General features: G+C 39.3%; 1 protein-coding gene across 6 annotated transcripts in view; it reads right to left on the minus strand.

Moving 5' to 3' along the window:
• Positions 1 to 24,985, minus strand: part of ZMIZ1 (zinc finger MIZ-type containing 1) — a 340,259-nt gene that overhangs the window by 196,168 nt on the left and 119,106 nt on the right. The window lies entirely within an intron of this gene.

The raw sequence follows: 24,985 nt of genomic DNA on the forward strand, positions 1-24,985 counted from the left end.
CCACAAGCAAGTTTTGAAGCACATTTATAGGAGGCAATCACTGTTGGAGGGAGGAAGGGTAGGAGTTTTTAATTTCCAAGGCTAAATGAAAGAAGTTGACCTTAATGGATAGCATCTGCAACTGTTCTCAGAGTGAGAAGGGGGTTTGGACTAGTGGAGGAGCAACACAAGTCTCAGTTTAAGCCTAAGAAAAAAATGGTAAGGACAAATGGAAGGGAAAAAACCTTAAGAGTTGTGATTCTTAGCTGTCCAACCTGCCATTTGGGAAAAGGACTGCCTACCTTAAAAGAACTGAAAGTGATGTAAAACTTAGTAGCCTTATTGGATGTTTTACTACATACTCACCAGGATCTTCATTAAAATCCTACTTAAGATTAAGTCAGTGGCTGGTTGCAATGGTAAAGTGGCACCCCTGGGATGTTGCCCAACGTGATTAAGAAGTAGACAAAACAGTGCTGCATATTGTAGCTTTTCCAACTCGGATATCCCAGTGGTTTTGTTTTCATTTTTAAGGAGACGTCAAGAAACCTTTTGATTAAAAATACACCAATGAAAATATCTTCTGCTAGAAGAGAAAAGGTGTGCAGCAGTAGCCTGTGGGACTGGCACTAACACAAGCAGCTCTTCTGCTGTGACAAAACAGCTGAACCAACAACCTGATAGGTGGAATCAGGGGAACCAGTTCTGTTTCTGAATATTTCAAGTGCAACTAACATTTTTTGAAATACAAAAAAAGCATAACACAGTCTTCCTTATATTACACAATGCTGGAGGACCACACATGCATAAAGCTCTGATTTATATGTAAAAGATCCAAGTCCATCTGCTGCTGAAGTCTTTACAGGCCTCAGTTTTATTTTCAAGATTGTCAACTGGCAGGAGAAAACCAGTTTTACCTCTTGTTGGTGGGACAAATAATAAGTTACAGAAAGTTTCACTTATTCCCCCAGAACCACACAGGAGAGTCTGCCTGAGCCAAAACTGAACATAACATATCCTGGTCAGAACAGGCCAATCAATCACAAAAATACCTACTTCTAACTCGTCATAAAACAGAGTTTTGCCAAGATTCTCTGACTTACGAGTCTCTAAAACCTGGAGTTCTGAAAATGGATTAATCTCCATGTCATGACTAGTTCTTTTTCGGTTACATGATTGACATTACAGCTCTGAGTCAGGACTGCACTATCATATCTAATTAGATTCACACTAAGAACTCCACAAAATAACATCATACTTAAGTTAAACACGTGTTTGTGTTCTTTGCTAAGCTCTGGTCTTAATAGTGACATAAAAGTAAATATTTTTATAGCTCAAGAATCTCAAAACCTTTAGCATATCTTTTAATCCCTACTGGTTTAAGCACTATTATTTAAATGCATAAATTAAATTTCTTTTTTATAAAAACAGAACATACTGACTTTGCTGTTATTTAAGAAATATTAGCATGTTTCCATTTTTGTAACTGTAGGTAATGCACAAGGGACCAGAACTTGCACACAATTTATCACACAGCACTTTCCAAAACTGTAGTTTATTCCCTCCCTTAAAACCAGAACAAATGTTGACAGAACAAAAAGGAAGATACACCTGTTCTCCCCGTGTTGTGATGTTTTGGGGGATTGCCTGTTTTCAAATGCAAACTGTACAGAACAACCTAATTTGCAGAGACAGACAATTTCTCAGAGGTTTAAGTATAAACAAACAACAAGTGACTGTAAAACCCGACATAACTGTGAGGACATTTTTTTTGGTAAGTTACTAGCAAAACTTTTCATAAAAAATTGCTCATCAATTACAAGTTTTGCCAAAGCAAACAAGCTTGCCAGTCTTTGAAACCCCTCAGAGGAAAAGCGTGGTAAGGGATGACATCCTTGGAAGTTCCTGTTTTCCTCCTGCCTTCTGGGATCTGCAGCACCGCTGTACGGATAGCCCTTTCTCAGCGAGGTCATGTCAAACAATGCTGATGTTTCCAGAATGGTTAAAAAAGTCCTATGGGACCCTGAACTGAAAGGCTTTAGCTCTAACCTTGTGATGATACTTTTGAGAAACTCATCAGAGGCACCAAGCCCTCATGAAAATTCCATACAGAGAGGTTCCTGCTTGCATACAGCTCCTTGCTGGATCCAGACCCAGGATTAATGAGTTGCTTTCATGATGAAATAAAAAAATTTTTACAAAATGCTGGTTAAGCATGAAATGTTTTTAAATACTATGGCTCCCTGCCTTAGACACTGAAAACATCACAAATCCAATAATTATTAGCACTGGGACTTGCTCCTGAGTCAGTGATTAAGATAAGCCAGGGTCTTGGTCAGGACTGCCCTCCCACTGCATCTCCTCACAGCTCAAGCTGCAACACAGGTACATTAATATTATTGTTTACAGAATGAGAATGGTGATGTGCACAAAGCTAATGAAAGAAACTGGAAGATGACAGCATTTTGCATCATTTAAGACAGCAATTTCAAAGCAAAGCAAATTTTTGTAAGGTGCTTTTTGTTTGTTTTTTTAATAGAAAATCTGGAAGACATTTCCAGTTAATTTGAGACAGAAATTCAGGCTGTCTGAAAAATCCTATTTCTCATACATTTCTTGATTCCAAAATGAAGAATTTCCAAATTCTTCAAACTCACAGTGTGTCCCATTGTAAACACAGGATGACAACATATATGAGAAAAACCAAAATGTATTTTAAACATGTTATCATCATTTACAGTGTTGAAGTTCTAACGGGGTTAAATGTTAAAAGAAATGCCTCTTCAAATAAGGGAGTACTGTTTAGAATGCTTAATATGCCTGCCATTGCCTAGGTAGCTTGTCACCCTGTCTTTGCTTCCTAAATCACTTTCATAACTCCAGTGCTGCAGATTTATTTAAAAATATAAATGGGGAGGGGGCAGAACTCATGGCAGAAGAAACCAAAATCATTCTTCAACTCACAAAATGCTTTAAAATATATTATGCTTTATCTATCACAGCAAGTTCTCCTTTTTCAAAACCTGAATTGTGCACCTTTTTTCAGGCATCACTAATTGCCACTAGCACTGTGCAAACCTCCAAACTTCTAGAAGTTTTGTGCCAGCTTCAAGAAGTTGACACATTCACCAGCACCTCCTTGGTCCAGAAATCCTGGGAAAGTTTCAATTCGTCCCAATTTCAAAATGATCATAAGTATTTTAAGAATAGCTTTTGCTGTGGTATTTCTCTTTCCTCTTCCAAAAAACCCCAACCATCCTGTCAGAGGCATGTGACAACGCTGTAAAATGCCTTCCTTAACCACCTAAAAAGGATCAAAGTTTTGGATAAAGGTTTGCTTTTTGAAGCAGGATACACAACAGTAACCCATGACAAGCATTATGAATGCTCTCTGCAAAAGCTCACCTCCTTTTGCAGGCCAGATGGGAACACCTAAACCTTGTCTTCTTGGAGGCACAAAATCTTGTTGCACTTGCACCTCTTACAGCAAAGGTCAAAATCACACACTGTGCTATCTCATTTACAAAAAAGATGTATCTCTTTCCATATTTCCATCATAGAAGTTACTGGAGCTGACAGCTTATTTGTACCTTTAATCTTCTGATAACCTCACAACAGTGACACTGCCCTGCAAGGAACTGAGCCCTGCTCCTCCTCGATTCCATCAAGAAGCAGGCTTTACACAAGGATGCATTATCTTCCCAAGACTGAAAAAGATTTATATAATGAAACTTTGATAAAAATCATCTCTTTAGAGCAGTAACAGGATAAACTCAAACGTCTAAGTGAGGCAATAAATAGGTTTAGAATCATGTTTGATGCAACACCTACCAAGGGCAAAAATCATAACTAATTTCAGTGGATGCACGTTCCCATGCATGTTCCTCAACTACAGACTCTTTGTATTTGAGAAATTAGGGGATAACCTAAACTTTTGCTGACCTCCTAAAACAATGCAAGAACTCTGTTTTACAGAGATGAAATTTCAACAAAAATAAGCTGCCTTAAAAAAGAAAAACAAAATAAACCCCCGACCAACCAAAAACAACACAGAGGCCTTTGCTGCCAGTGACTCACAATATTATTTTTTTCCTTAACTGCCCACAAAAACTTCACGTCAGACCGTAATTGTTTCAGCCTTAGCTGAAATATGTTCCCACTGAAAACCATCACTGTATCATCATTCGAGGCTTAACATAAGAGGTAGTACAGACAGACCACTACCACAACGTCTATGCTGCCAGCAGCCCCGCTTTTGGTTTACCTTCCTATGTCAAGCTCTCATTCACAGGCGGTCAGCAGCTGCTTGGTGAGCAGCTCTGCCAGCCCCAGTGAAGCAGAGCCAGCTTCCGAGCAAGGGAGCGGGCAGCCTGAGGTGAAAGCAGCCCAGGCGTCCCGAGACAAGGCACGCTGCTGGTGCATCCCAGCGTTGGGCACGCTCGCACAGCACAAGGCTCGCAGCGGTGCTGGGGACAGCTGCGTGCTGACTGCTACAAAGGTGCTCATTAAACCCCCCTCTCCTTTTGTCTCTCAGATCCCCTAGTGCTCCCATGCCAGACTGCTTTGGAAAATTACACTTACTGCTTCCACGAAAGCCTTGGCTTTTGGGAGAATAAGGTGTGTTGTGTAAGCAGCATTTGGGGCCTTTCCAAACAGCTGATGATAGCTGAAAGTCAGTGTAGTTGCAATATGGCATATCCATACTAATGCAGAAAACCCACAGTGGCTTTGTTCCATGATGACAAACACATTTTAAACCTGCCTGCATTCCAGTGATGTTGTAAGCTAATGACAAACCTTTTATTTATAAATATATACCACCCCTTACCCCCCAGCTTAAATTCCAGAAAGCCAAGAAGCAAATTATTTCTCTCTTTTAGACAGTGGGACTAAATGACTTCCCTAAAGTCCCACAGCTGTCCAAGCAGTATTTTGTCTTTGCCTTAAGCATAAAAAATCCATCCCCGGTGTGCTACCACAGGACATCCTGCTTTGTTGGCTTCAGCAACTCCAGCAACAGCCCTCTGTGTCGAAGAACTGCTGCACCACGTGCTCTAACCTAGCGCTGGGAAAGTGAAAAATCTCAAAATTGTTTGGAAAACAGTTAGCATCTTGCTAGCTCCGCCTTCATATTTAATTATATTTAGGATGTAATTATCAGCAAAGACCTTAGTCAATACCATCTCTGCTATTAGCAAAGTCACGCCCAAGGAACAAACAGGAACAGCATAGGAATATTATCCAGAGTAAGCTGAAGCACATGCACATTATATTGTATTCATGTCAGGTATGTTCTCTTTCTACCCTCTTCATTTTTTACTTTTTAAATCACCACATCACATGACATATTTTAAAAGCTACAACAAATTAAACATCTTGACAGAAATATTATTGGAGAAGAGACTCCTCGCTGTATGCAGGAGCAGATTAGACTTACATATTTATCCTTTCTGACACTATAAAATAATTAAAAAGAAATCTTTCTTATGTCACTTTGAATGAAATTGTTGTTTTGTAATTAAAGAGTCAAGTCCTAGAATTAAGTGAATATCACCTGTAAACCTTAATTTCTCTTACTTTTAAAAATCTGGTAGGGTGTTGGCAAAAAAATACTTAAAAAATAGACTTGCTGTGTCCTGAATGGCATCGAAGAAATCACCTCAAAAACAACCAAAGCAAAAACATCCAAAAACTTAGAAATTTTGCTCCTCTACATTGCAACCGGAAGCACGTACGGTTTTCCTCCCACTGACACGCAAACCCGAGGCATTTGAAGCATGAAGCCCCGCACAGGACCGAGCTGAGTTGCCGCAAGTGAAGCGCTCGGCGGGGCCGAGCACGGGGCAGAGCCCCCGGTGACCCGCAGCGTTACACAAGCAGCGCTCCGGCCGCACGGCAGCAGCTGCCCCTGGCCTCCGTGCGAGGCAGCCAGATGGAAGGGAGAGCCTCCCCCCTGAGCTGCCTTCCCAGAGCACGAAGGGGATGGCAGCGGGATGAGAGGTGGGCTGCAAGGAGAGTTTCATGAGGCGGAATGGGGCGGCTGCTCCCCCGCAGCAGCAGCAGCGTGAGGCGCGCTCGTTAGCGCATCCATGGGCTGAGTCCCGCATTGATCCTCAGCGACAGGCCTTCCCCCAAGGGAACACCGCACAGCCTGAACAACAACGCCACAGAGAGCCCCCGACTTCAGTCAAGAGGAAAATACTCCACATATTCACGCGTTAGGTGTTTTTTTGCATCTTAGAATGCATTCGCAAAACTTTTCAAGGATTGCACGGTCGCTCACGACATTTATTTAGTTGAATAAATAGCAGATTTCATGTTAGAAGGTTTTGCTGCTCGGAAGGCGACACAGTGAATGAACTTTTTTGTAGATGAGTGGGCACCAGAGTAAGCTTAAAAGAAATCCCCATCTCCATCGAAGGCTAGTGTTCCAGAAAAAAAACCTTTTATCCTTATTTCTATTACTTGTTTTACAATAATATCTAAAAGACCCTCCGCCAGATACAAAAGCAAACTGCGACAAGCATTCTCCCAGCAGAGATTTATAATCTAATAACAGGATATGGCATAGGTGAAGAGACTTGTCCAAGGTCACATAGTAGATACATGCCACAAATAAGAATGTCAATGCTTCCTGACACTCTCTAGCCCTTTGCCATCTAATTCACATTGTTGTCCTATACCTTTTATGACAAACAAGCAAATAACCTATTTAGGGTGGCAGGAAAGGGATGTGTGTGATCCTTCAGATGAGTATGAGCCTATTTTGCTGATTAAATAGAAGGTTTACATTTATCCTTAAATGGAAAAGTTGCAGGTACAGTCTTTACTTGTCTCTAGCACAAAATCAGTACAAGTCATATCAAGAAATTTATCAGCAGAAGTTTGTAAAAATCCTTTTATTTAAAGATTGATCTTTTACAGTGGAAAACTCGACCCCAATTTTCTTTTTGTGACATTTGTTCCTGCTAATTTTCAAAAGACACTTTTTAAGGAGAAGCATTAAAAACATAAGCATAACTATCTTCCTTCCCTGCCTGCCTTTGTTTACTATGTAAATTGCCACCCACACACTTTCCCATATAGAGCACAGTGGGGTACTATTCACCAACACAGAGCTTCAGCAAATGCAGCTCCTGTCCCCAGCAGGAGTAAGGCTGTGCCTGGAGTTCACTCTTTAAGTCACATAAATTTATCTGGGGGTAAAAGGAAAAAGAGGCCTGATAAGAATCACTGAGTTAATCTGACTTACACCTAATGGACCTGAGGGTGGGGGAATGGATGGAGACACAGAGCAGAAAACACACAGAGAACAGATCACTTCAGGAAAAGTAATTTTAAAACCATGAATTTACATTTTATTTGGGTGCCTTCATGACATACACCACCAGCAATAAATACTATACTATGCATCCAAAAATGTGCCAAATCAAGAAACCAAAAAGTAACCCAAAAATCCAGAACTATGTAAGTTTGAACTTCAAGACAACAAAAGTTTTTTTAATAAATATTTGAGGGATGTCTTTTAGAATATTACTTTCTCCCTTTCGAAAGGAAAAACTCTTTTCATTCCTTCCTTTAGCAAATACTGTGCAACCTCAAAATCCATTTATGAAGTGCTGTCCTACCACTGTACACTCAGTGAAGGCACACAATGCTTCTCAGATAAGTATCAGCATTCATGTTTTTATGCATTTAATGCAACCCCATCTGTGTGCCTGCAAGCTGAAGGCTTGTCATATGGGAAAGGAGCTCAGGAGCAGCTCACTGCTCTCCTCTTCCTGCAGGAGCTGCAGTGGGGGGGAGAAGTGGGGAAACCTTCCTATGCCTCAATCTTCCTTCGGGTAAAGTATTAGCAACCTCTAGAGAACAGAGGTAAGACCTCTACATTGTTGTATACCAGAGTGCAAAGATAAAAACAGAAACACACTTTGTGAGCTTTGCACAGGCAGAAGTATTTTATTGCAAGATCTCAATGCTATGCTACTGCAGGGAAAGACAGGTGCTAAAAAAACCCCAAATAACCCAGAGGAGTTAGAGGAGAGAGAAACAGAACCAAAACATTCTAGCATCCCCATCTGCAATATATCTCCTTTTAGAGGTCCACATGAACACACATGGACACAATCAAAACCTCTACTTTTGATCAGGAGACAAAATGCATGTTGTACAAACACACGTAGCAGTATGTGCACCCGTTTTACTAAAGCTACGTTCTTACATTTACGAAGGAAGAAAAATCCAACCCTGACTTAAAACATACAAAAACTGAATGCACAGTGTACGCCTGAGGATTTTCAAGTATCACTTTTCCAGTTACATCAGTAATAACTTTTGTAATTTTGAATTTCCGTGATGGGGGTATCCCTTGCAGGTTTCAATTAGTAATCTTTACTGTCTGAAAGTCTTTACTTTAATCTAATTTTTTTTTCCCCTGCAGGAAAATGTTTTGCCATTAAGCAAAATGGAGGATTAGGAATAATGACAATTAATGGAGCAAATGTTTGTATAATGAAATCATGCTTGTATCAGCAGGCAAAGAGAGAGACTTGGGACAGCCTTTCTCCACTCCTGATTTTACACTGTGTAGATTCAGATATTATAGGAAAAGAACTTAGAGCAAAAGATTATCCTCTGGCTCCTGATACGGCATTGTGTTTACTAAGGACACACAGAAGTGATGTTATCACAAATGACATGTTAGACAAGCTTAGAACTTGCAATTGGTTCTCCCTCTTTCTTTTTCACTCCCTTCAAAAAGGTTTATGGGAACATGGATTTTTAAGGCTACCAAGAAATTTTGTGGCTGAGGAATTTAGAAATTAAGTTGCCCATTGTGTAGATACTATATTCTTTCAGGGAGACTGCAGTGTGCTTTTAGGTTTCTTTTCTGAAACATCTTCTTTTAACATCTATTTCTATTTCTGATCTTCAAAAGACTTCAGTGCATAGCTCAGAAAACACTGGCAGAAGACAGATGCCTTTAGCAGAATAGGAGGATAAATGAAAATACATATTGGAAAGGGGAACTTGCTTTCTTGGAAACTTTAGTGTGAGCTCTAGAGGCTTTTGTTGCCACCTAGACTGAAGTTAGCAAGTTTAAATCTAGCTTGCTACCACTTCAGTTTTAAAACATACTCTAGCAGTCTTTTTGTAAAGGTTAAACACAAACCCATTTTCCACAGGTAATTTCTGACACTTTGACAAGACTAGTAACATGCAATAGTGTGAAGTCTGGCTAAAGCAGTATTTCCAGTAGCTGGTTTTTACCTGTGAAAAGCCTCTGTCATTTAATTTCTATTCTCTCCCTGAAAGTGAGCAGTCAGCCACTCAAAACACTGCAACTGACACAAAGTGTGTGAACTTCACTAAATTTTATTTCTTTGCCCAATTAAATTATACCACTGAACATTGCTTTTATATAAATATTTGAGCACACCATGTTTATTTAAATATATATATATTTAACCAGGAAGGACTTCAGAGAAACAAACTGCTCTTCCATTCTCTTAATTCCCAAGTGCCTGAATAATGGGTCAACTATATAATTTCTTCTTACTCTGTTTCCCCAGGAGATGGAAGGTATGGTATACACTCGGGGCTATATTTTTCACATGCTGAAAAACTCCAACAAATTTAAGATAATATGTGCAACTCCCATGCACAAAGTACGCTCTTTTTTTATTCCTTCAAGTATTTTAATTTGTTTCCTTTGGAGTCCCAAAGACACATCTAGATTTAGTTTACTTCTGCCAACATGTCTGTACAACATATCTATTCAAAGCAGTGTGTCTTGCGAGATTAGGGGCTGCTTACGCTTTTACTTAAAACTGCTGATGTTAGTATCGTGTAAGATGCACAGAAATCAGGACTGGTAATTCTGGGGATAGGTACTAGGTTACACTGTAATTTACTGACAGAGTCAGGGTGTCCACAAAGGAAAGGTTTAGATCTGCTCTCTCCCAAATTCTGACAAATCAACTGCAAAACTGACTTGTGATAAAATTACTTCTCCCAGCTATATACACAACAGTTTTTCTTTGGTCAATCATGTGTGCCACAACAACGTGAATTCTTTTTATGAATGGTGTTTAATAGCTCAAGTCTTCTGAACAAGCCACTGAGTTAAACTGTTCAGTTCAAACAAGTTCCTTCACAGATTTTGGCCATGTTATGGCTGGTTCTTCTTGAATGCTCCAGCTAAAAGATGTGCATTCATAAATGCACACTGAAGAAGTTACAAATCCATTTTTAATGGAAATTTGGGGGCTGCTTACCTTTTCTATGGGCCATTTCCTTACTTAAGGTGTATGACCTGACACAAAACAAGCACTTACTATTGCTACTCCAACTACATTGCTGGCAGAGAAAGAACACTGCGCCTATTCCTCTTTAATCTCCCTTCTCTCTCCTTTAAGAAAAAACATCAAAACCAAAAATATGTCTCAATGCACAATTTCAGGAAAACCTCTTAGGCTAGAATCTGTGGGACTCCCTCAGTCATTAACACTGTAACAAAGAAGCCCTGCTTATCCATGTACTTGAGAAAGTATCATGACCCTAAGCTCGTTTTTATGCTCTGATTTAGTTAATATTTTTGCATTACTCAACAGCTTTTACCCAGAGCACATTCTCAAGCACACATACACAACAATGTCTTCTTAATTACTCTGTTGGTGGGTAAGTCTGTCAGGTTTCTTACCTTTTATTTTTAGCCACTTCCAAGTTCTTTTTGTCCAAGTCTGAACCGGGAAGCAGGGAGCATTTATGTCTATTAATCAATCAATGATGGCAGTGGTGGTGCACCCTAGTTTTTCATTCTGACTGCAAAGCAAAATTAAAAGCTATATTTTGCAAATTTACGCATTATAGATTGTAGCAGCAGCTGGTGGACTGCTGCTGAGCCAGACCGTCTTTTCCCTTCCAGTCCCCTGTGACTGAGATGGAAGAATTACAGGACAGCACTAACAGCTGCTGCTGCTGCCCCAGAAGCAGCAAGCCAAGGTCTCTGGAAAAATAATTGGGGAGGCGGGGGAAGGGAAGAAGGGGGACAAAGAAGTTGGGGAGGGGAAGGCATTGCCAAGCCTGGCAGCACAAACAACACACTGCACCTTGCCCTCAAAATAAACAATTGAGCTGGTTTGGGCTTCCTCCAGTAGACACAAGACTCTTAAGCTATTATGAGACTTGAAAACACTACCAGTTTTTGATAAGGACTTTAACAGAATTAAGAAGGAGTGAGAAAAGGCAATATTCCTTCCAGTCCGATGCTTACAGCAGTTTGCTCTCGAATCCTCTAAAAATAAAGCACAGTACAATGAGCAACACCCTTCCTTGCAGCTTCGTGACAGAGTCGTTCCATGGAGCACTCCACATTAGCACAGGCACAGTCTGCAAGTCAATTCATGCCCTGTCTGTCTCCTGTAAAGCAGGGGTAGCCAAATCCTTTCCCACATACACGTAGTCATGAAGATAAATAATTAACGACCCCAAGACATCATCAGTGTGAAAACACAAACAATCACTCATTTTTAGACAGATTTGAAAATGGAATTAGTGGGAATTATGCCCATGTTTAAAAAAAAAAAAACCTGCTCAGTGCAAAAATCAGCTTGCTTATGTATTTGGTCACCTAAGCAGTGGCTGAGTGCAAGGAAGCAATGACCATCTATGCTACTCAGCACACTAAATACAAAGCTCATTTCCACAGGGTTGAAAAACACAGATACGCTGACTGACCAAATCCACCCACATCTGAAAACCTGAAGTTCACACCAAAGCTTTCATGTTTTCTAGGGGATCTCCTGGGTTCAGGCTGACCTCTGGGGTCCCACTGAGTGGAACAGCAACATGCCTCACTCATTCCCCATGAATGAAGAGCACCCTTTACAACAGTGACTTCCAGTTTAAACAGAAGAGACCTGTGAATGCTCATTTTCAAGAGTGATAATCTGTTAGACACAAACCGCACATGGGTCAGGTGTCTGTGTCTCACTGTTGCTTCTACTAAGGAATTTCAATACAAGAGTGGTTCAGTGGACACTGCTTCATTTACACAGCAGTGGCAAAAACTTCCAGATTAGCCACAGAAGAGATTACTTGAGGAAAACATTCAGCTGTTCTGAAAGAAAAAAGGAAACAAACACCACTGTCACCACAACAGATGTACCTTTCCATGCCCTGTTTAGAAAGACTGATTCAAAAGACGTACATTCATAGTTTAATTCCTGTATGGGAGAATATGATTCATTTTAAATATATGGCTTATCTTTAATTGGAGGATCTCTTTTCATCCAGTATATTTGGTTACTAAAACAAAGAGAAAAAACAAACAAACAGGAGAAAGGAAAATATCAAAGCTGCTTCGAATTGATCTCATACACATAAGCCAAGAAATACTTAAGGTCAGAAGAAAGTAGTGGTGGCTAAAACAGTTTGCATTGGTTTTGTTGTGTGTCAGAACCCCTCTCAAGATAAACTGACAATGTTGTATACAAAACCAGCACCATTATAAGCAGAAACAGCCTTCCTTCAATGTTAGTATTTCACATTCATTTTGGGAAGCTAAGCTAGTGATTGCTATCTGAAGAAACAGCTTTTGATATATCATCAATTTCCTGAAGAACATATAAGTTTATTGAGCGGGGGTTTTCAGACTCTTATCTCATTCAATAGTATTATGCCTTACTTTTTAAAAAAAATTTTTTTGAAAACTATAGTTAAAATATTGAGATGCCAGTAGAAGACACTTCCTCAAAATCTAACTACAGGTATCAGCTGCTAAGATTATCAGGGACTCAATCTGTTTAGAAGTTTTTGAATAAAATAAATATATCCTTCCTCCCTGGCATATTAGATCCTACACTGTTTCAAAACCCAGAGTATTTAGTCAAAGTACTTGTACACAAGTCTCAGATTGAATCCACCACCATATGAACTTTTAATATATATAGGAAAGAAGTTTCAGCAACATTAAACCACTTCTGCTGCTACAAATGCTTCAAAAGTCATGACTTCCAGGTGTTACAGTGATGATAAAGATTAGAACATACATCCAGCATTTATGTCAATTTATAGCTGTGTGAGTAAACAGCTGAGGACAAGGGTTTGATTACACAAAAGCCTCCAGTGTCTTCCTAGAAGTTTGAAGGAAAAGGGCTGGTTTTTTTCCTCCTTAATTAATGAGGAAGGATTTATAGAATGGCTTGGAATATTGCAACAAGACGACCAAAGTATGTGGTCTCAAAAGTCCCAGCATCACACACCTGGAAATGGAGAATCAATAGAGACCAATAAGTAGGGTAGAGTGACAACTGCACCCGAAGCAGCCCATTTCTGGTAATGATATCTTCTGTCTCTATACTGAAAATATTAGCTATGGCAGGCCTCTTCCTCAGCAGCAGTTCTCTCAATGACATCTCAGACACTCAAATGTTATCTGAAGTTACTCATCTCAGTGACTACACTGTCTCTTTCTCCTCCCTCCTTTTTGACCCAAAGCTATTTTTGAGCTTGACCTTCTTTCAGTCCCTCCAGTTAGAAAAAAGCCTTTGATTTTTCTCGCATTTGGTATCATGATGGAGAGGTAGGCACTATCCACTGTTCTTTGAATGCTTTTTGCTCTCCTTACATCATCTCTTTGTCACTCATATTTATTTACCCACAATCCACTTGTTTCATTTATTTAACAGATACACGATACCTGTTACCTTTCTTCCCCTCTTGGCTGGGAGGCCTCACAACACAAAAACTTAAGAAAACCATCAACTTCATGAAAATTAATGCAGCAGGTGATTTTCCTTTGCAGTAAGTTACCTTGGTGTAAGTGGTTTTAGACCTACTAAATATAAACACATGTGAAAGTACCTAAGGCATTCTGTCATTCACTTCACTTTTCAAGACTGAGAAGTCTGAAGTTCAAGAACATAAGAAGCTTGTTTTGAAGACACCGTGGCCTTACCACACACACATTTTCATAAGATACTTGAAATCACAGACTGTGCCTGTATTTCACATTTCATAAATACACATACAGCTTCTACACTTGGGCAATTACAATGAATTTACATTTCATGCAAAGGGCATTAGAAATATGACACCTGGGCTCACACATTTAGCCTGAAGCTTCAGGCTGATAATCCACTTTGTGTGTGTATGTGTGAATGCACGTATTCCAAAAAAGAATCAACTGCAAGCTTACAAAAGGAAGAAAGCAGACATACTGCAAAGTACAGCTCCTCCATCAGAGAGCATTACAGCTACAAATATTCTGCTAGCTTGTATAGTACATTCATGTCACAAGTAGTAAATATGGTTTAGATGTATTCATATCCAAAATAATAAATTTATTAGCTACAGAAAACAAATGCAAGATCTTCCCAAAAATGCTGGATGGAATAAAATTATCATGGGTATATTCCTATACCACTATCAAAACTGAATGCAGTCCGTTAAACTGTTTGCAGGATTCAAGCTACATTTTGGCAACAAAATGAGCCAATATAGTTGATTCCTTGGTTTCATGTATAAACCCAAAATGTTAAAGAACCAGGTGGTTATTACTCAAAATATTTAATAAAACATAATTTGAGATTAAAATCTACAGTCCTGCACCACACTGTGCATGAAGGGAAAAAACATTAAAATGAAACTCCACCACAAACCCTATTTCTAAAATACCTTCAATTCATTATTGAGATTCATTCTGAACAAAGAATTTTCATTCTATAAAGAACTTGAAAGTGAACCTGGTATCAGTTCAACTTTAAATAAACATTGACAATACTTAAAAATACTTTGACAATGGCTATTAAAAGGAAAGTTCTAGTTTTGCCAGACCTATTATGGAGGTTCCCTACTGTGGAACAAAGTAATTTGCTGGCTGATTACTTTATAGTGTAATTATTCACAACTTATCATATACACACCATCTCATAAGATAATGTGGCTTGTCCTACAATCTCCTATTTCCATGACCAGTCCTTACAAGAAGCTGAGAGTCACAGGTTGGTTTGACAAGTTTCTGGATCAAAACAATATCCGGCAATGCTTCAAACTGATAGCAATCAAAAAAGGTCACAACAGATTCAATGGCCAAGGACAGTGGAGCCTTGTCCTCCAGATGTTTGCCTTCAGTGAGATGGAAGGAAAAGGGGCTTTAGCTGTGTACCACCATTGAGAGCAGCAGGATTACTTCAACTGAGAACAGCAGATGTTGAAATATCTAAAACTTACTGCAAGAAGTGTTGCAGCATCAGCAAATACATTGAAAAAGCAGTAGTAGTGGAATGGTAAAATAAGCATCAGGCCACTGTGTATTTCTAGTATACATAAACTACAATACCCAGTATACAATATGCATTTGATAAACAACAAAGATCTGTCCTGTTCTGAACTTTATGGTATTGCTCACTGCTGCACCAGGATAACTAGTAATTGTCCCTTACTTAGGAAAAGAAGTCCCAGAAAATTTCCATGTTAATTCACTTAACTAAATAGCTGGAATGAAAGTTCTCTTCACAAGCTTATAGCCTTATGGCTTCACACATACTTCCTCAAGACCAGAACTTACTTGTTGTGGCACATTAAAAGGAAAAATGAGACTGAAATCTATTTTTATCTACAAGCTTCTGGAGAGCTAGTATGCAGATGTACATTTCTTGTACTTGCATATGTAATCAATATTTTACATTTTCTATTTTTACTGTAAAATGACAGCTCACAGGAGTAACTGCTAACTGCACAGATCACTAGAGACACACTCTAGAGAGTTCTTCATCTATGGACATTTTTCAGGAAAGCACACTGCCTTCAACTTTAAAAAATATCCAGTAGAAATGGTTGGACAAAACTGGCTTCCTGATACACGTTTTAAAACAAAAGCTGGTGACAACCAAAGCCAAATCAAGATCAAGGGAGAATAGTCCTCAAAATCTAAATGGAAACTTTATCCTCTGTAGCCTCTCTACATATAGAAAAATAAAAGTTTAGTCTTTGCACTGGAAAAAATAATAAAAAAAAAGAAGCAGAGGATAAGGGTATTGAAGTAATTTAAAATACAGTGAATAATATTTGAAGTATTTTTACATACATGAAAGCAGTAGGAACAGAAAACATGCTATTGTGGGTTAATCCAGCCATCCCTCTAACTGGCTATTCTAAGCAGAAGATATTTATGTAGGCAGAGTACACGAGCCCAGCTACTACCTGTAGTTTGCTGCCTTTACTCCCCAGCACCCAGTCAGACAGCAGCAGGAACATGTACTTCCCTTCCTGTCTGCTCATGGAGCTGTCGTCCACAGCCGTGTTTAACCTGCTGATCTGCCTTCCCAGCCTCCTGCAGCAGCAGGTCTGCCAGGTAAGGCAATTCTCCCATTGGCACAGCCAGCACTTCCCTAAAAATACCAGCCTTGCCACCACTCCCTAGTAAGATTTTAATGCTATCTTAGTTGTCTTTTACAGGAAAGACCTGTAGAAATAATGTCCAGTTGTCCAGTATCCTCACCACTCCTTTGAGCACTGCTCTGCAGCAGCCAGGCACATCTCTTGCCCATGAGACTTCTCTAAGAATTTCCCATCACATGGAGTGCAGCAAGAAGAAAATGGGTATTACCCTATAACAAATTGGCCCATCTTCTAGATTAGAGAACACAAAACTCTTCAAATAAGCAAACTGTTGTTGGGGTTCCCCCCTCAACCACTTGAAGCACAGAAAGATCACAGCCATGCATCCCATTTTTATGATGGCCACTCTGTTATCTGAAAAGGTTATGAACACCTAACCAACCAGAATATTACAATTGCCATTCCTACCACTGAAAGATAATTTCAACTTCAGTTGTTGTCAATGATCCTTTTTTATTATTGTTTTTATTTTTAACAAATGTTCCCACCCAAATGTTCCCCAACCCCAAAAGCTGTAGTTTAAACAAAGTGAAGGAAAGACAAGGGAATACTGATGTGAAATTTGCTATTAGACAGCTAGGCTACTTGTGTGATGATTATCTGTTTCTCACAGCAAGAATGATCCAAAGCTACTATTTACATGCTTAAACTAACCCAGCCCAGTTTGTTTCTAATGGTGCACAGAATAATCATGTGAAATATCTAGCTAGCAGATCTGAATGGTAGCAACTTCTGCCAGAGGCAGCAATGAGCTGCTGAGAACACATGCTTTTCATAGCCTAATACTCTCTCTAAATTCAACCAGAGCTGTCTGAATGATGACTACATTTGAAAAGAGGTAACAAAATCATTATGATGGGCCACACACATGAATTTAGAAGGAATTTGTAAAGCACAAAGGGGAGAGAGGCATTCATCTCCCTTAGTATATTCAGCCACAGGAGTGCCCCTGCCTTTTAGTGTTAGGGATCTGCTCTGGAAACACCCACCTTGGAGCTCAGAACTTTCCACCATTCTGGACACCTGCTAACACCTGGCTCAAAGGCCAAATACTTGAAAACCCCCCAACCCTCAGTACAGTGCTCTCTCACCAGCCGTGTGAGCCATCTGTATCTATTACTCCCCTTCCCTTTCCCTCTCAGTGTTTGCTGCCCGTGCAACTGGCGCACAGGTGATGCACTGGGCTGAGACAGGGGAGGAACACTGGTGACCAACATGTCATTTATTTTTTTTTAAACCCCTAATCTACGTATTTGGAGAGGCAAAGAAACAGAGAATATACGATTCACCCTTGACATTCTGCCAGATAACTCGAATCCTGTAAAATGCCCCCTAATGACCTGAATATAATACCATGGTGTTACAGTGTCACTTAAATACTGCAGGGTTCTTCCTCTGGCAGTGCAGTCTGCAGACTTAATATGTAATGTACAGGATTATACTGCCACTAAAATATTACTTAGTGCTGCTGAAATTTCAAATTAATTCAGGGACCTAAATCATTTTTCAGCTCTGCCTTTGCAGAGATACATTCCCCTGGTTGTTTTAGTAACAGTGATTTTAGAACTACAAGGTTGCTACTGTCTCTTCAAGGCTTGCTTTAAAAGGAGAAGTGGCCTCTAAACTGCCAAGCAAGTTAATGCAGTGATGCATGGATGTCTGCAACTAAAAAATTAATTTGAGAAAAATGGGCTCAAATATTAAGAGAGCTCATAGCAATAGGGCTGATGAATCATTTTATTATTTAACAATAAATTAAGAGACTAGCCCAGTTTTCTCTGTATTTATATACATACACACTCCTATGTTCCCATCCACCACCACCCTCCTCCACAGACAGAAGATTTCGTAATAATTGAGGGGACATAGTCTTGATGAAGTAAATGATGCAACTGCTGGTAACTGATGAAGCTGATCTTAGCCAGCTGAGGATGTGGCTTTCAAGTCATTCTGAGCTCTAGCTTTTCAAACCTAAATAAACAAACTTGAACTTTTTACAGCTCTGGGTTTCTTCTTCCTGAATAATTCCTGTTACTCATGAGTATCCTGTACTTTTAGGTAACTACAGCACTTCAACACTAAGATGGGCCAACCCTTGACACTGCATCGGAGCCAGTGTACATAATAACTTGCTAATATATGAAGTAAGAGAAGACAAAAATCAGTGGATGGGCTAATCATAAAAGCAAGCCCACATTCTATCCTCTGAATGTTTGCCCATTTTTTAACATTGTGTTTGGATTAGTTTCTGTTTCTCTCACAGGCTGCTCACTTTTACAGTGAGATTTCTTAAATCCGGGAAGCATTCCCAAGATGTATTGAAAAAAAATCCCCAAACCAAAACCCCCACAAAAACAGTGGTAAATGAGAAACAAGATAGGGCCAAACACAGTCTGAAAACAACTTGTGGCAGTGAGTCTAAATTAGGAATAATCAAACTTTCTCCTTTTTAAAACTGCTACCTACTTCCTCATTCATTAACATTGTCCTTGTTTACACTTGCAGCCAGGCCAAAGATTTTCCCCTCCCTCCAAATATAATTTCCTACTATTGACAGACATGTTCAAGTGCTGGATGTGTGTATGTCTACATGGCATACTGCAGGCAGAGGCGAGCCTTCCTGGCCAGCATCCAAGCCAGCTGTAAATGAGCCAGCTCCAAACTGGAAGCTGTGTAAGCACAATTAGCACAGCAGTAAGCCTGATCTAACACATCCTGCCAAGAGACCGAGCTTATTAGCTCGAGCTCAACACAATGCAAACGATGGATATGGGGCTTCTGCTTTGGCTCCACACAGAATCTGGGCAGCTGAAGACAAGCACATCAAGCTCACATCACCACAAGACATGGTGTAAGTACATCTTCTCTTGGGGTATACCCTCTGCTGCAAGCACTATGCTTTCCCTCTGCATGAGCTCCCAAAATACTCTGACTAAGCACTGTGATGGAGGGAACAGGGGTCTCCAGGTGAGAACTTCTGAGGCAGTATAAGAAAAGACATCAAGCACCAAAAAGGCCAAAGGGAGAGGTGAGGGAAAGGCAGAGCAAAGCACTGCAAGACTCTACAAACTGATAAAGAGCACTCCACTTCTGGCTTCTATCACGTCCAGAACGATAATGACCAAAAACCATTACCATACTATAGATGTTAAATGGGCTGTGCACAGATGTTCCCACCAACAAAGAATTCACTATTTTTGGTGGACATTTGAACAGTCCAAAAGAGGAATGTGCTCAGAGAAGGAAATCTGTTATCAAACCGGGACCCAAGAAACCAATGCTCCCCTGGTGCCAAAGTTTTTATTACAGGAGCAGTTACGGTCTAGTGTTGGCAACAGTAGTATGATAAACTTATAAATTCAGAGCAAAATAAGACAAAAAAATCAAAAGGTAGCAATGAAAATCATCAGGGGAAAAAAATTAAAGGCATATTTTAAGAAGAGCACCTGAAGAGACTGGAAATGTTTACATTAAAAAGGACAACAATAAAATGGTCATTGCTAAACTCTATTTAGCAGAAACTAACCTATAGAAGTTAGAGAGCTTCTGCCCACCCAGAAAGAGAGCACATGGGCAAGAGGAAATTCCATTGAAGTGCCCTAATCAAAGGCAACAAAGAAAACACCTTATTCAACACATAATTATTTTGTTGCATGCTGTGTCAACAGACTGTTCTGTAGCAAACACTTAGTATGTTTGGAAGGTGGAGTTCATGACTGTTTTCTTTTTCCTCCCACTCCACTGTGAAGGAGTATTTTTAGCTTTCAGTTTGAGCTTTCTGATGTATGGGACAGGTATAAGCAAGAGAGAGAAGGGACCCCACAAGGTGTGGCAGACACACTCCTCCACACATTCAGATTCTCCAGATTAACTAGGTTTATTTTGACTTCTCAGATTTTTAGATTACATTGTGTATATGGAGGTTTTCCACTATTTGCTACCTTCAAATATTTTCTTTGAAAAGGCTTAGTTTGATCTGTGGTGAAGACTACACATTCTCAGCAGAGTACAAGCAGTTTATATACTCGTCCCTGTCCCTTGCCTGATCGATCATCAGTTTGGGTTATATACCTGCTGGCATTTCACACGGAATTTCTCACACTCTAGTAACACAGATCTCAGTCATATGTATCTTTACAATTCAAGGCAGCATTTGAATCACTGATACTTGCTTCAAAGGAGTGCTTTTCTTCCCCCTTCCCTATCCTTTCATAAATTTCTAAAAACATGACCAAATCAAACCAAATGAATCACACCAGGTTAAGAGACATAGACAAAAGAAAAACTGAGAGCTGAGATTACACTTGTGCTGTTCTTTTGTCCTGAGAAGGAAATAATTTTCTCTCTCTTCCCACTTGAAGGCCTAAAAAAGAAAGCTACACTGTCAGAAATATCAAGGCCTAATAAAACGTGTGAAAATCCAGTTATACCTTGAACTCACCAACTTCAAAAAGGTGAAATAGAGAAATGTAGTTAACTACTGTTTGGTATGAAACATTTAAAAATATGCAACAGTATGATTACTTCAGATTAATTTAACCTTATTTAGATTTTTCAGTCATTTAAAAATACATATATAATCATCAACCATTGTTGAGACTGCAACAACTGTTCTGAAGCAGGATCTCAATTTACACACACATCTATCTAAAATATAAGTATATATACATGCAGGATATAAAATTCAAATAACTATTTGATCCCTTTACTTACACATACTGTCAGTGAAAAGACAAAAAATCCTGGCTTATAAATCAGCTGATCTAGAATACCCTAAAAGAACACATAACAGTCAGAAGAGAACACTGAGGAGATAAACACGTTAAGGGAAAAAGGGAGGTTAGAGAAGTAAAATATTTGCCAGTTAGCTCTGAATACTTTTGTATTGAACAAAAATAAATACTCAATCTGTGTATTATTTCTTTTGGAAATACTTCTTTGCAGAGAGGAATTCAAGCTAGCATCCTTTATAAGGCCATAAGAATCTTGTACCACCATGAAGTAGGTCTAGTACAGGATACAGCAATCTCCCATGGATTGACATGATAAACAGAATCCTTGAATACTGATTTTATTTGGTCTCCCTTCAAAGCAATACTTACTTTAAAAAAAAATAAAAAGAGAAAAGAATCAGAAGCCATCTGCCAAAGGAAGTACCTCAGACTAAAAGACTTGTCTACACTCACTATGTGTACATTGCTTTTTGTTTAGACAAAGTAAAACCAGGACGGATTGCAATGTATCTGCAGAAGGTTCTTCTATTTTTAACTAATACTGTCCTGCCAGTATCAATTCATCCAGATAGAAAATCCTTCATTAAAAATATAATTTACTTTGGTTGCTTTCCACTATGTTGAAGTGACATCTTTTCCAACCACTGTCAAAGGCCATTAGGAACACAGAGCTTCTGAGAACAAGTTTCAACCGTGACTCCCATTGGCCTGCCGAAACAAAAGTTTTCTTAGGAAGACTTTGGAATCCTTAGATGGGAAGGGGCAAAGCCAAAGGGCATGAAAAATATTATTTGGATATACATAGTATCATTACAAAATTATAAAAAATCTTTGCAGTTTCATACAGGCACTAAGTGAAAAAACAGTGAAACATACTAAGAAATGAGACAGAACACTGCAGCATCTCCCAAAAAAAGGAGGAAGCTCTTGTATACTATTTCTGCTACCTAAATATGTGGAATTTTTCACCTGAAACTTGGGGTGCTACAGCATTTTACTAAAAAGTAAACACTGAAGACAACTCAAGCAAGAAGTTACCAACATTTTACTCAGCTATACACATTTCTCTGTCCAGCTGGAAAAAACCCCCACATATACAAGCTGATAAGCTCAAATTAAAACACAGTTTGCCTTTGGACTCATTGCTTACTTTTACAAAAGATGACTTACATATACCCAAGCATTTATATTTAAGCCAATATTTGAAACTATGTTTTTCCCTACAAATTACAGTACAATAATTTCAGAACAACTTCTTAGCTTCATCCCATTCCTTTCTCAAACAACTGCTCTAGCCAGAGACCAGTAGAGTAGGAGTCAGTTAATGTGAAAATCTGTGGCAATCAGACATCACAAAATATTGAAACAAAACATAAGACGTACTTTATTAACATAAACGACTGTAGACTTCATACATTTCAACACTAGGAAAATATAATTCAATAATTAGTCACACTTAAAGAGAGAATTCAGAAGTTCATTAGGGGACAGGAGAAAGGAGTGAAGAAGCCCTGTCAAAGTGCAGAATCCAAGCCCTTGCTCAAGACCTACCCATGCTCCTCCTCAGAGTGCCACTTTGGGACCTGAAGTTGGGAAAAAACCAACTCTTCTGCTTCATTCTTAAAAGAGAAGCTCAAAGACAAACTATGCTGCCTTTTTGTAACTTCTGATGCAATAAATTGTCTGATTCAGCAAGAAGCCTTTCTTGACATGATTATATACCTCGCAATGTCCTGAGCAGCCTCCTGGAGTACACAGGCTCATTGCTGGGGGATTTTTCACAAAGGCAATCTGGAAGAAGCAGCTCCTATCTCTGGCCGCTTGTTACCAGCTCCGGTTGCACTGCCTTTGCCCCACCCCTCTGGTAGTGTCAGGACAGCTTCATGGTGCTGTGCAGAGAAGGGACTTGGTTCAGCTAAAAATAGTCCATTCATCCTCCCCCTTCCTCCCCCCCACCATTTTTGCCAGGTTATTTTTAAAACAGATACGTTCTCTGCCCTTGTTCAACAGGCAGCTTGGCTGGAAGGGGAAGGGAGGAGGAGAAGATGTAGCTCTGCCAGCCCAGGCTGTAAGAGGGACTGCAGGGTCCCTTCAGCCCACCTTGCCACTAAGCCATAACATATCCATGGCATCACAGAGACACAGAGATCCTCATAATCCCACTTTAGGCTGGTGTTTGCAAAGTCTGAAAAGGAGCACGTACTATTCCTACAGTTAGATGGAAGAGGTTTGCATAGTCTTATCCCTCATATCCCAGGAGCCAGAACTGATTCTGTGCTTTTCTGATTTGACTGGGGGATTCTATGCCACCACAGCAGGACTTAGGAAATGGCTCCTCGCTGTAACCTTGTCTGAGTGCTCATCTTTTGTTTGCATTACTCTGCCTTGCAAGATGACAGCTATCAAGTCAGATTACTGAATGCCACTCACAGTGACACATGCCAAAAGTAAACCATTAAGACCGTCTAAATAAGAGCCAGGCTTAATATGTAGGTTTCCAGGTATTACATCTAGTAAGATATAATTCTAGACAAGTTCAGCAATTAAAAAAAATATTAAATATTTTAACTTAGCTCTTAAAATTCACTGGACTAATAAAATAAAAACTCTTCTGAATTCCTAAAAGAATCCTACATTTCAAGTGCAATGAATTTAGGCTGTCAGGAAAAAAAAAAAAAAAAAAAAAAAAGGTTGGGGGAAATACACAGCAATTTTTTAAAAAAATCTCCTAACCCCCACTGTTTTTTCTGTGTGTTTATGAAGCCTCCGGAAATACCATGGCAAACATTCCAGCTCTACAGCAGTGAGGCCACGTGACCCAAAGGCACAGCAAGGAACTTCTTTCCCAAGTTTCCTTATGGCAGAGGAAAGTGATTTTTATTTTATTTTTGAAAATGAGGATCCAAGTCTAGGGAAATCTCCAGGAAATTTTCAAGAGTACAGTTTTGAAAACAGAGTGTTTCTTAACGTGGTGGGGTTTGGTGCTGTGTCTCCTTTTGTTATTTATTTGCTGCATTTCTATGCCTGTACATACTATTTTTGTTATCTAAGACCATCATCTTAGACCTCTATTCAGGGACCATTAAATACAGTATACCACTTAAGTCACCTCTAAAAACTACTTGCAATGTTCTCTAAATCTTCTGTTAAAGTTAAAATCAGTACTGCTGTATCTCTTAACATAGCCATGATCTTTTCCTGGCAAAAATTATGGCACTTAAATCCTCTCCCCATTCTTGTCTTTCAGGATTATTTCAGCTAGCACTGTTAATGAGAGCATTTATGCAAACGAGCTTTGCTAAACCATATGAAAAAAAAAATACTCAAAACCTGAACATGAGTCACAACCATGTATTTTTACAAACAATCATGTGTACATACTTGGAAGTAACTGAAATGTAGGAGTATTGATGAATCATAATGCAATAGGTGAATATCAGAAATTTGTGGTTTGAAAACAACATAAAAGAAGCATTGGGAAGGAAAACAGTCCTGCAGTAGAAATGCACAGCAAATGGCAGGCACTCACCACTAACTTGCTTTGTAACCATGTCAGAAATGCTTCTAATTATCAGAGGTAAAAGAGGGATGGCATTTCTGCTGGAAGCAAGTTTTACACTTTAGTCTTTCCTCTCCCTTCTCTTTCAGCCTATAAATATTAGTCTTACACATTTTCCTCCCATACAGCTCTTGAAAAGGTTGAGTTTTTCAAGGCTGAGAGCAGACAGAAATGTTCATCAAGAAATGCCTTGAGGTCAACTGTCTGTAACTCATCAAAGTGCAGCACTGAAAATATGGATGAGGTGGATTATATGAGCATGGTAAAGCAGATTAAAAAATAATAATAATAAAAAAAAAATCTATGTTCT

This window comes from Parus major, chromosome 6 (assembly GCF_001522545.3).
Source record: "Parus major isolate Abel chromosome 6, Parus_major1.1, whole genome shotgun sequence".
Classification (NCBI taxonomy): Eukaryota; Metazoa; Chordata; class Aves; order Passeriformes; family Paridae; genus Parus; species Parus major.